Below are 11534 nucleotides of genomic sequence, written 5' to 3'. Positions count from 1 at the left end.
GCCTACATAATATAAATAATTCTTCACAGACATGTTTATAGGTTTGTTTCCAAATGATTGCAGATTCAGACAAGATAATGATCAATATCTGCAATCACAGCCCTTAGCCATCTTGCTACAACTAATCATAATCCACTTATTAGTTCACTAAAGGAGACTTTGGTAGAATTGTGTTGGTCTGTGGTCAGACTTCTGTCTGGAGAAAATAGACATATGTTTATATCCTCCCAAAAGTGTCAAAGAATATTCTGAGTTAAAGCAATCATGTAAGTTTTCATGCTTTGTCTTGAACCGTGTCAAAAAAGCATGGATTTTTGTACATGACAACATCATTTTAACCTCTAATACATATTCATTCATTCATTCATTCATTCATTCAGCTATCAGACTTTAATTTCTGTCCCTTAAAAACCTGACTAGTTGGGGGTGGAGCACTTTGGTGATTAAAATGTTGCAGTAGCTTTCAAAAGAACATAAACAACCTCCTCCTTCCTTCTGTGTACTGGTAACCACCAACATTCTTTTATAGGCCTGGCTTCTCAAGTCAGATAATCTTGGTGTACAATACTATATGTATATTATAGTAGACAAAAGAAGATTTCTAGATGCTATAATAACACACTCTTCATTTAATTTGTAGATTGATAATTTCTGTTAATTTTCATTACAAAACCAAAACAAACAATTTATGCTACATACTGAGTATATATCTACTAATACATATATTAATACTCTCACATTCTGAAACAAAAGCAATCTTTTGAATGGCCCTTAAAATGTATTGTTTTCCACTATGATCATGCATTTATGCACCTTTATTCTCCATTGATGTAATTCAAAATGTATTACAGTATTTTTCTTATGTAAATATTCATTTTAAAAAGAAACTATATTGTCTCTCATATAACAAGATTTTCTTTTTGAGGTACCTTTATAAGCTTAGAAAAATTAAAAATCAGTCTTCAAATGCTGTGTGTGCCCTGAAAAAGCACTGTACTAGAATTCAGACAGAAGTCTGCTTACATTTTCGATGACTCATTTCACTCTGAGTCACTTCTGAGTCACAAGTTCCTCACTGGAAGAATAGATACATTTTCTTCTCTGGCTTCTTGTGAGGAATAAAGGTATGTGTGCAGGGATATGATAGGCAAGGAATTAAGGAATCAGGAGAAAAAGCAAATTCTTTGGCATTTTATGACTTTCATATATTGTTATTTCAACAATTGCTTGTCACTGCTAAGTTAAAATTAAATAAGAAGATCATGAACCTAAATACGGGCTCTAAAGATGCTTTAAACTAAATTGTACATGAGTAAGAGTGAATTCAAGAATCTTCTCTTTACTTGATGAAAACTAACAAAAGACAAACTCATTGTAATACATTTGGTTAAACATCTCCTATTTCAACCACTCATCCTGAGTATGGGTCTACATAGAACATCTTCTAATCAACTGTATATTTAAAACCAAGAATAATAGAACATAGTTCATTTATACTAGTTATTATACATCATCTTTATTCTTCAATGTTAAAATTGGTTTTTGTCATCTGGGCAGCATGCTATTATCATAGACACATCAGCAACACTTCAGTGGAGGGAGACTCAATGTTACTGGTTATCTGCTATTTCCCCAGAGCACCTTTCTGTTTATAATGAATACTACACTTTCCCAGATATCTAACTTCATCAAATATTTATTTATCTTTACATTTCGTTTCTGTGATGTTCTTTGTCAGTAAAATTAATCTACATGATGCATCCTAAACATTAGTTCCTTATCCAAGGACTGACACAAGTGTCCAGTACATTGTTAAAATAAAAAGTGTGTGTGTGTGTGTTTGTGTGTGTGTGTGTGTGTGTCCAGTGTCCAGTGTCCAAATTTTGATATCCTCAACTCCACATGAAAAGCTCGTCAGTCCTTAAATGTGTGAGTTTATTTGTCACTAGTCATTACATTTCCTGCAAATATGTAGTCAAATCATTCCATGTCTCGTGTCTTTTGGATATGTCACTGAACTCTTTGTTCTCTGTTTCTTCATCTTCTAAATAGGCATGCTATGTTTAAGTAAAGAGATAAAGATGACCTGAAACCCAGCCACTTTCAGTTTCTCCTTGCATTTTATTTGTAACTCCAAAGCCAAATATCTTTGCAAAGCCACTGCCAGTGTGGAGGTTGTGTATTTAATCTTCCACAGAACTTGCTGACATCAGATTCAAAGCTGGGACTTCTTAGAGAAGACAAGAATTAAGGATGAAAGACACAAAGTGAGACCACATTATATTTAGAACCTCAATGATGCGATGCTGTGAAAGAAAAACCAAAAAGTAAAATCAGAAAAGGAAAAAAAAGCCAATGTTTACTAAGAATGTGATGGCACACACTGACAAAGCAGAGTCCAGATTCAGTGTGAGGAAGAAAGGAAGGAAGAAAGGAAGGAAGGAAGGAAGGAAGGAAGGAAGGAAGGAAGGAAGGAAGGAAGGAAGAAAGGAAGGAAGGAAGGAAGATTTTCCAAACTGTGGGGAAAGATCTGAAGAGATTAGGGGATTTAATTAAGGGTTTCTTTTCCAGGAAGTGTGCTAAATATTAGATTAGGAGATTACAAATCATATGAGAAGATTAATTTTAAAAGTCTGCTCATACTAGAGACCAATTTAAAAAATGTTAAAAATACATAAAATACATTCATTAAAAGATAGAAATGAATAGACATGGCTTCAAAGTGGAATGTTCTGCTTTCCTACTACTGGATTCTAAGCCAAATAAAGTTACACCAAACCCAAACACTACTGCTGATGCCAAGAAGTGCTTCCTGATAGGAGCCTGATACAGCTGTCTCCTGAGAGTCTCTACTAGGGCTTGACAAATACAGAGGGGCATGCTTGTACCCAACCATCAGACTGAGCATGGGGACTCCAATGGAGGAGTTAAGGGAAGGACTGAAGAAGCTGAAGGGGTTTGCCACCCCATAGGGAGAACAGAACAACCAGAGCTCCCAGAGCTCCCAGGGATGAAACTATCAACCAAAGAATACACATGGAGGAACCCATGGCTCCTGCTGTAAATGTAACAGAGGATGGCCTTATCTGTCGTCAGTGGGAGGGGAGGTCCTTGGTCCTGTGAAGGCTCAATGCCTACGGGATAAGGGAATGCTAGGGAGGTGACAGGGCGGGAGAGTGGTGGGAGAGTACCCTCACAGAAGCAGGGGGATTTTGAAATGTAAATTTTAAAAATCCAATGAAAAATTAAAACAAAAAAGAAAACCAGAAAAACTGAATGATTTAAGTTTTTTATATTCTTGGTGGCCACCCATTTGAAGTGACCAGAACAAAGAAGTGTTTGGGAGAACAATCATGTGTTGACTTATCTTCCAGCTAAGCCAGAGTATTAGTTTTTAATTCATCAGAAAACATGGTTCTGCCTATTTTATTACTCTCTTTCATTTAAAAGTTTCTGTAGTCATTCTCAATGAACAGTTCTTCTGCTCTGAATAAGTAAACTCAACTTTTTTATTAATCACAATTATCCAGTGGAAAGCATACATGATAACAAGTGGGGATATTTTCATATGTGTATAAAGTCAGACCCTATGTACTCCTGTGACAACTATCTGCAGACTGGAGAGCTGGAAAAATAGTAGCAAGTGAGCAGAAATGGGCAGAGAACTTATAACAAAAAGAGAAGTAGGTGTAAAAATGTTAAGTACTCTTATGCAAGCCTATGCTCAAAGGTTAAAATCTAGATTCTTAACAGTTATAGATGATAGCATAGTAGAGCCTCATTTCTTTATGTGGGGCAAAATGAGCTTTTATCAGCCTCCTATTCCCAGTCAATCAGGACTTCTGCCTATAGGATGATGTCACCTTTATTTAGGTGCAATATCTTTCTTCACATCACTGAGCTATAGTTAATCTTCTGTGGAAATACCATCATATGCCCACCTGAAGTGTGCTTTGCTAACATCTCAGACTTCTCTAAATATATTCAATAACCACAATAAGTCACCATTTGTTTTGTATTTTATAAAAATTTTAATTCTGTGGATGGCAACTATTTTTGATTAAGCTTATCATGATGAACACCACACACACACATACACACACACACACACACACACACACACACACACACACACAAACAGCGGTGCTGCTGACTTTCTCAGTCCTGTGGCTATATACTGGGAATGTACCGTAAGAGTGAGCACATGGAGGAGGTATAGAAGGACTGTGAAAATTTTGCTAAAGATACATGAAGAAAGGTGGAGAAGTGCAGCATATTCAGATATCCATCATACTATGGCTTATTATAAATGTTAAAATGCTTCTTATGAACAATAAACTAGTCTTCTTTGCCATATATTGTATGTATAGGTCAAAGCCTGTTCTACCATCCTAGATTTATTTTTCTCTAAATTAGATATCCTTCTCTGAACATTCCTAAACTATGCTGATAATTGAACTATAGCCTGTTATCTATGAATACAAATCAAGATACTTGTTCTTATTTGTATGTATAAATCACTAGTTTATTACCGCATTTGACTAAATGAATTTTTATTTAAAAGGTTTCTTGCTACTTTTAAGAATTTCATAGGAAATGAGCCTGACAGGCAGCGGAGGTGAGTTCTTTTTACCCTATCTGTAAACGTTGCAATTTCAAACTCTTATCTCCAGGAGTCCTCATTTGTAGTCTGTCCTTATCCAGAAGTCTCCCCCATACCCTTGATCGTGAGGAGAAAGGTTAAGCATCACTTCTAGAACAGAACCTTCAAAAACTCGATAAAAGACAAATAAAGTCAGGGATCATTAATCATTATCACACAAGAAAAACTAAAAAAAAGTATCAGAAATTCAGCATTTTTTCTGTTTCTTTTCTCTTTACTTTTACATTTTGAATAAGTTAAAACACCAGGGTAAATATTTACTGAGTTAGTAAAGGCTCCCATAATAAAAATTTGTATTTAAGTGTGGAAAAAAGTTTTATTTAAACTGAAATCCGAAAAACAAATGACTTTAAAAGTAATGTTATTAAAAAGCAGTAGTAAATTATTCTTTTTTACAAATTAGAAACTAATGTCTTGAATATGGGATTTTCTTACATTCTTCCATAATTTTTTAAAATTTTTTATTAGATATATTTCTTTACTTATATTTCAAACATTATTCCCCTTCCCGGTTTCCTGTCCATAAGCCCCCACTCCCACCTCTTATCTTCATCTGCAAATAGACAATGTTTCCTTCTCTAGTAAGGATCAGACAGAGTAAAGGTTCATTGTCATAAATGGCAGTGACACAGGTGGTGGGCTGTGGGGAATTCATGATTAGGAAAAGATAATAATATAATATTTTCAAATATAATATAATAATGTTATATATAATAATATAAAATATAATAAAATACTATTTTTAGAATAAAAACGAGGTAGTTGTGTGTCTGTGTGCATGTGCATGTGTACATGTATGTACAGGTCTTATATGTGTGCATATACATGTATGTATATTTGTATGTGTTTTACAGAAAAAACAAGATTGACAATAAAAGAGAAAGACTATTTATTTACTCTTCTCTCATATACTATAGCCCAACAGCAATTTTCCATCCTTTCTCTCCGACCAGTCCCCCACCTCACCTTCTCTCACCCTAACATTCATTTCTCCTCTGTTTCCCTCAAGAAAAAGAAAGGTCAGGGATGGAGAGCAGGCTCAATGTTTAAGAGCACTGAATGCTTTTCCAGAGGTCCTAAGTTCAATTCCCAGCAACCACATCTGTAATAGGATCTGATGCCATCTTCTTGTATGTCTAAAAAAGTGACAGTGTACTCATATACATAAAATAAATAAATAAATCTTTAAATAAAAAAAGGTCTCCAGTGATATCAATTGAACAGAGCATAACAAGTTTCAATAAGTGTAGTAATAACCCTCATATATAGACTAGATAATGCAACCCAGGAAGAAGAAAAGGAAAATGTCAGGCAAAAGAGTCAGAGACATTTTCCAATTCCCACTGTTTGGAACCCTACAATAACACCAAGCTAGACAACCATAACATATAAAGAAGACTTAGCTTAGACCAACACAGACTCCTTGATTGCTGTTTCAGTCCCTGTGAGCCCCTATTATTCTTGGTAAGTTGATTCTGTAAGCCAGGTTCTCTGGTATTCTCCAGCCCTCTGGATCCTACAATTCTTCTTCGCTTTTTTTATGTGGTTTACCAGCTCCATTTAATGTTTAGTTGTTGATCTTTGTATATGCTAACATCAGTTGATGGATGAAACCTTTCTGATGATGATTGAGCTAGGCATAGATCTATGAGTGTAGCAGAATCATTGGGAATCACTTCATTGACTTATATTTTATTATTATAAACCAGTCATGTTTGGTTCTATCCTTGATCTCAGAAATATCTAGGCACTTGTTCTTGGTCATCCAGGCAGTGATAACAATGTTCTGTACCATGATTACCCCATCACATCTTGCAGGCAGGACAAACTATAGGTCAAAGGTTTTGTGATTGAGTTAATGTCCCAATTCTACCACTGGAAATATTGCCTAGTTACAGAACATGTCTGGTTACTAGGAGTCTTTGCCAGACCCATAAAGACACACATGGTATGAGTATAAATTAGTCATAACTTACAGGATAATCAGGATACAATCCGAAGACCCAAAGAAGTTAAATAACAAGGAGGCCCAAGGAAGGATGCTTGGATTTCTCTCAGGAGAATAAATAAAATAGACATCAAAGGCAGATGAAGGGAGGGAACTGGGTGGGAGAGAGGATGGGAAGAGAATGGGTATGGGTATGGGGATCAGGTATGGCTAGAAGGTACAAAAGAAGGTTGGGAGAGAGAATGGAAATTGTTGGGGGGGGCATGTCTTGGATGATCCAAAGACCTTAGACAGAGGACACTTCCAGGAATCTGTGGAGGTGACCCTGACTGAGACTCCTAGTAACAAGAGAAATAGGGATGGAGTGGCCACCTCCTGTAGCCAGGCAAGAATTCTAGTTTTGGGAGAGACACATCAACCCACCCGCAAAGCTTTGATCCAAATTTTTTCCTGATTATAAGATTTGCAGAAATCTTATAGAAAAATGGAGCATAGATTGACAGAATGGGCATCCAAAGACCGGCCCAACTTGAGACACGCCCCATGGAAGAGTTTCAACCCTTGACACTATTAGTGATATTCTACTTATGTTTGCACACAGGAGCCTAGCCTAGCTGTCACCTAGAGGTTTGACCAGCAGCTGATGTAAATATATACAGAGAACCACAACAAAAAATTATGAGGAACTCATGGAACCCTTGCTACTTTTGATGATGAATTGATATAAGCAATGAAATAAACCCTTTCCTTCCCAAGTTGCTTTTTGCTTTATCACAGCAATGGTAACCCTAACTAAAACAAACTGGTACCAGGAGTTGGATACTGGCATGCTATACCTGAAAATTTAGGGAGAATTGTGGAAACACTTTAGAACTTTGGGCGAGAACATCCATTGTGTGTTGTGAGCCCGAAGCATTGCTCTGATATAGTTTGAAAATAAGAATGTTGAAAGCAGTGCAGATGACTGGGGCCCGGCTTGTGAAATTTCAGAGAGTACTCTAATGGATCATTGTGTGAAGAATCTTGTGTTCAGTCAGTTGGAGCTGAAGACTTAGCTGTGATTAAGAGGAGAGCAGAAACACAAAGAAAAACTGTCTTTGTATTGCTGTGACAGTTGATACTAATTAGCTAGAGCTAAGACATTAGTGGTGATTAACAATAGACTGTCATCACTGAGATAAAACCTTGTGGGAAGTGTTTTCTAAGAGTTACAACACTGAAGTTATATTCCAGATGTGGCCAAGGTTGTAGTGTAAAAGTCACCCAGCTAGTAGTAGTTTTGAGGGCATGAAGGAATCATGGAAAGTAGTTGAGACTTGGCACTTTGAGAGGCCAGGAAAGCCTTTGTAGAATGGATATCCTCAACAGCATTTGAAGGCTCAGAAGTCATGCAGAGAAGTTGAGACTGGGCATCATGAAGAGAGCCCAAGAGAGTTGAAAGTGCAGCCCAGGTGCAGTGCAAGGCCCCAGCAGTTTCAAAGATGCCAGTGTCAGAGAAGATGAATTTCAGGATGAGGTGTGGGGAAGGACAGGAGAGATGGCTAGATGGCCATGAAAATGAACGGAAATCTGCAACTGATGGGGATTAGGAGTAGGGGAGCATCTCTTCCTCCACCTAACCTTAGCTGTGACTCACAATATTGGGAATTTTGAAGAGACCACCTTCTATAATGAGGCAGGAACCCTAATGGACTTATTCAGACACTAACACACTCTCAAAATTTCTACCCAAAATTTATTCTCTCTACAAGAAACTCAGGCACAGGGAATGAAGCAGATATTGAGGGAATGGCCAACCAATAACATGCCCAAATTGAGATACTATTAAACAGTAACCCCTGACACTATTAAAGATACATTGTTATGCTTGTAGACAGGAGTGTGTTGTCATCTGAGAGGCTTCACCTAGTAGCTGACTTATACAATTATAGATACCGAAAGTCAAACAGTAAATAGAGCTTGGGGACTCTTATGGAAGAATAAGAGGAAGAATTGCAGGCTCTGAAGGTAATAGAAACTCTACAGGAAGATCAACAATATCAACTAACCTGGACCCTTTGAGCTTACAAAGTCTAAACCACCAACCAAAGAAAATATATGGGCTGATCCTATGGCTCCCTGCACATAGTTAACAGATGTGCAGCTTGATCTTCATGTGAGTCCTAAACAACTGGAGCAGGGGCTGCCCCAAAGCTATTGTCTGTCTATGGGTTATGTCTTTCTAGCTCGTCTGTCTTGTCTTGATTCAGTGGGAGAGAAAGCACCTAGCCTCACAAAGACCTGAGTGCCATGGTGGAGTATATCCAGGGTAGCCTATACCTGACCAGAGGAGATGGGTGGGGGGGAATAAGGAAAGATTTGTGGGAGGGGGTGACCAGCAGAAGGACAATAAGAGAGATGTAAAGTGAATAATTAAAAATAAATTAAATAGGGGTTGGGGATTTAGCTCAGTGGTAGAGCGCTTGCCTAGGAAGCGCAAGGCCCTGGGTTCGGTCCCCAGATCTGAAAAAAAAATAATAATAAATAAATTAATTAATTAATTAAATAAAAAGATGTCAGTACTATGTTATGTAAAATTTTTGATACCATTCATAATTGCTATTGTATATTGTTATTTTTATAAGTCAAAAAGCTTTTTATCAGACAAAAAGGGGGAAAAGTAGGCATAATGTTGTTTGCTATGTGTAAAATTTAATCTCGTGTTATTCAAATGCTGATCTACGTGCCCTCATAACTTGTTCCAATCTGGACACCACATTGTAATACTTATACCAGTAATCTGATCACCCAATGGTTGGGCAGAAGAGAAGATATCACAGAAGCTTCTGTCAACCAGAGAAAGGAGAGATAGAGGCAGGAAGTTTCAGACCTGTGATGAGGATGCAGACTGCTATGAGGAGAGGGTCTGAGAAGACACCACGTGAAGAAACATATAAAGTTAGAGAACTAGAACAACATTGAACTACAAAAACTACTTTGGATCATGGCTGGGAGATATCCAGAATAGCAAGGTGGTTAATACAAACCAATATTGTACTAATACTGGGGTGCAGCTTGAATTAAATCTTGATTTCTCTGTGTGATTTTGAGGAACTAGGAAAGGAAAGGAAAGACAGTTACCAGATAAATACACTGGAGGAATTTATATTAAAATAATTGATTTTACAATGGTATCCTGGCTGGTTTTGTATGTCAAATTGACATAAGCCACAATCATTACAGGAAAGAAGCCTCAGTTGATGAATTCCTCCATGAGATCTAGCCACAGGGCTTTTTCTCAATCAGTGATCAATGGTGGAGGACCAAGCCCATTGTAGATGGTGGGACTTAATTTTTAATGTGTTTGAGGTGTAAAGACTGTGGGACTTTTCAAGCTATTAATGTTTTGAATATGAGATATTAGGAATAATAAAAAAGAAAATGTTGGGGCCTCATGGCTGTGTTTTTTTGTCAAGTTAATAAGGGTTTAGTTGTGGGGGAAAGTTTTATGTCAACTTGACATAAAGGTCATCTGAGGGGGAAGAATCTCAATTATGTAAATTACAGACCATAAGATTGGTCAGCTGAATCAACTTCTGCCTCTAGTTTCCTGACCTTTGTGAGTTTTTGCCATTATTGCTTTTGATGACGAGCTCTTATATGGACCCATTAGTGAAATAAACCCCTTGCTCCCCAAGTTGTTTTGGGTTGTGGTATTTTATCACAGCAGTAATAACCCTAACTAAGACAGCTACTAACTAGAGATTCAAAATAACTTCACAAAAGGATATTTCAAAATGTAATAAATTTCTCTATTTATTTTTGTATTTCATGCTAATATCAATTTGCATAAAATGACTTAAATTATAAGTCCATTAAAAAGATTGCTTATACATGGTTGTGTATTTCTTAAGAAAGCATAAGAAAAAGAAGACCTAGCTTAGATACATAACAAACTTCTTGCTTTGGATAACGAATAAGAACTATATGATGTAATACAAAATATAATTGGTATGCAAGTGAAATCTCAAGCACATGTATATTTCATCAAAGATTTTGGAATATATGATCATTTCTCCCCTTTTTCCTAAACACACACTCCTCTCTCTCTCTCTCTCTCTCTCTCTCTCTCTCTCTCTGTGTGTGTGTGTGTGTGTGTGTGTGTGTGAGAGAGAGAGAGTGTGAGAGAGAGAGAGAGAGAGAGGGAGAGAGAGAGAGAGAGAGAGAGAGAGAGAGAGAGAGACTAGGCTTTCTCTGACTTCAAAAAAGTTGATAGAGTTCACACATGTTCATTTAGACTGTAATCAATATTTATCGTTACTATTCCTTTTATTTTGTTTCTAAATCATTCAAGTACTCACTATAATGAGGGTTTAAGTACTAGCCTAAGGCAATACAGATTTATCATAAATAAGAAATTAGCCCCTGTGAAAAGAGCAGCATCACATTACCATGCATGAGGTGACCGATCAGTCTGTCTTCACATGGATAAAATGTTATTATCACACATTTTGTGCTATTTTAAAATTTCAATCTCTCACCTCAGCAGCCCATGCACTATGTTGGAAGGATACAGAGAAGATTAGCATGGCCCTTGTACAAGGATGGCATGCAAATGCATGAAACATTCTATACTATTGTCCAGAACATATTGTATGGTAAAGATTATTTTAATTAAAAAATAAAATTCTCAAAATGTACTATTGGCCAATGCAGAGAAGGGCCAAATCTCTCTGGTTTTAAGGCCTTTATAATCAAACCACTACTGCTTCAATAGAACAAATTTCTAGACTGCCCCAATGGTCAGTCTAGATAAGCCAGGCAGGAAGTACCAGTAAATGATTGCCCGGGCTTTGCAGTTCTTCTTTATTCACTGTTTTTATTTTGTTTTAGTAATTTTACTTCGTTTTTTTATACTACTCTTACAAATTCTATCCCTTCTCA

General features: G+C 36.8%; 1 non-coding gene across 1 annotated transcript; it reads left to right on the top strand.

Annotated features, from left to right (window-relative positions):
- Window positions 1-11123: 11123 nt before the first annotated feature.
- On the top strand, window positions 11124-11229 carry LOC116890373. The gene has a single exon (XR_004386588.1). It is a non-coding gene; the product is annotated as a U6 spliceosomal RNA (small nuclear RNA).
- Window positions 11230-11534: the final 305 nt, after the last annotated feature.

This window comes from Rattus rattus, chromosome 1 (genome assembly GCF_011064425.1).
Source record: "Rattus rattus isolate New Zealand chromosome 1, Rrattus_CSIRO_v1, whole genome shotgun sequence".
Classification (NCBI taxonomy): domain Eukaryota; kingdom Metazoa; phylum Chordata; class Mammalia; order Rodentia; family Muridae; genus Rattus; species Rattus rattus.
The sequence above is the reverse complement of the archived record's forward strand: the minus strand, read 5'-3'. Positions and strand labels throughout refer to the sequence as shown.